Source organism: Austrofundulus limnaeus, unplaced genomic scaffold, assembly GCF_001266775.1.
Source record: "Austrofundulus limnaeus strain Quisiro unplaced genomic scaffold, Austrofundulus_limnaeus-1.0 Scaffold79, whole genome shotgun sequence".
NCBI classification, from domain to species: Eukaryota; Metazoa; Chordata; class Actinopteri; order Cyprinodontiformes; family Rivulidae; genus Austrofundulus; species Austrofundulus limnaeus.
In genome coordinates, this window is record NW_013952481.1 from 1,598,211 (window position 1) to 1,600,348 (window position 2,138).

The following is a 2,138-nucleotide window of genomic DNA, read 5'->3' on the forward strand; positions in this document are numbered from 1 at the left end:
CTGCACATCATGTCAAGCATCATCAGGATTGTAGTCACCACCTGTGTGCTTGGAGCCTGTGTCCCTCTGAACAAAACAAACTGGGAGACAGTGAGCTCCATTCAGGACCATGAAAAAAGACTTTTATTGATCATCACTGGCATCCAACTGATCTCCTCAGCACTCTGTCATCAGTTTGCATCAACAGCCTGCAAGATACAAACTATTCAACGATGCTTCATTCCAGTTTTGTACATAGCTTCCCTGGCTGTGATGGCTTTGCTCATCGTTCCTGTTATTGTTTTCTACAAAGACATCATAGACACAACTGAGAGCTTCAGCTTAACAAGTTACTGCAATTTACTCATGGATGAAAAAAATCTAAGAGGAAGTGGTAATATGTTCCTGCAGCTGGTTTTGGATGTTACAAAAACTCTGTGCTACTTGGACATGTCCAACATTGGATTAATGACAGGTAATCTATYAATGCTGTMATCAACCTGAAATTATAAAGCTGTAAATCATTTTCAATAATACTGTCATGAATCCCCATCTCACTTCTGTTTTCACTTACTTTCCTCAGGTGTGGCRGTGTCCTGGTGGATTGGCCTTGGTTTAGCTACCATTTATATCTGGTATTCCAAGAAACATTGCATGCATATGACTCCAAACCAGTTTATAAAGAGTCTGTATGGTGGAACCTCTATCGAGCAAKCTTTACTCCACAAGACCCAATTTGACATCCAGASTGAAGACGGGGCACATCAGTGAGTTTGTGATACAAGTTTTTTTATTTGTTCCATTAGCTTTCCTAATCAGTAGTTTAGACCTAAACTCTAGATGTGGCAGATTATGTCAAAGTGGTTCTTAAATTCTCTATTGTCATATAAATGTTTAGGGACAACGAAACCACTGCCATGATTTATCTGTGTACTACTATGTGGCAYGAGACGGAGGATGAAATGAGGGACAATGTGATCTCAAAGTTCAGGTGAGGGACTGTTCAGATGAAGCTGCTGTCAGAATAAAATAAAAACTACTACTAACCTGAAGTAGATTGCTTCATCAAAACATTGACTTTATGATGGTTAGCYCAGAGAAAATAGCAATTTCAATGAGTTGTTCACGAATTTCTGAACCAATCACAAGTTATATAAAATGATCACATTTTATAACTGAACTGTGTTTGATTTTTAAGGCTTGACCAGTACAGACCAAAGACGGAGCCAACGTTGAACGATTTCACTTTTGAAGCCCATATCTACTTTGATGATGCTTTTAAAAATGTTGATGAAATCCAGGGTCGTCACCTCAACAAATATGCAAAGAACCTTGTGAAAATCATCTCCGAGGTGTATGGGTAAGAACCTTGTTTACAGACGTTATATAAAGTTGATTCTGACCTGGCAGCAATGCTTGAGATCTGTTTTACACAGAGGTGGAGCCAGAGGGATGGTGGCCACCCYGAAATAAATGACAAGTGGGTGGGGATCGTGGATTTTGTGTTTGCATTTAGATTTTGTTAAATATTGTTCTCTGACGCTATTGTACTATATTGATTTTTAGCTGTTTAAAAATAGTTGAATTATAGCCYTTTGTAAAATTACCATTATTAGTGGCTARCTTAATTTGGGATTATCATTGACAATTGGCATTCTTAGCTATTCCACAACCAATGTAATTTCAGTAAGACTTATATATAGTCATTTAAAGTTAGCTGTGGTGTGCCATATTGAATTTTTATTAACATTTAAAAATGGCTGAATAATAAATTGACTGGCATTCAGCACATTTTTTTAGATCATTCTTTTCTATGATCACACTTATTTTCAGATCAATATTTCTTACAATAGCTGAATTAAAGCCATTTAGAATTAGCTGCGGTGCCCATCTTGAAATTTCAAATCCAAGTGCTTTTCTTTATTTGTATGTATCCCCCTAAAAAAACACCATGGCCACCCTCACAAAAAATTAGCTCTGCCTCAGGTTTTACCGTCTTTATAATTAAGTATTTATCCTTTATATTCAGCTCTTTCATCAACACCGATGACATATTCTTTGGAAATCAAGAACAAATCCCTGATTGGAAGCTCCTAAAGACACCATATGGAGGTCGTCTCGTCGTCACCTTGCCTCATGGGAATGACTTTGTGATTCAC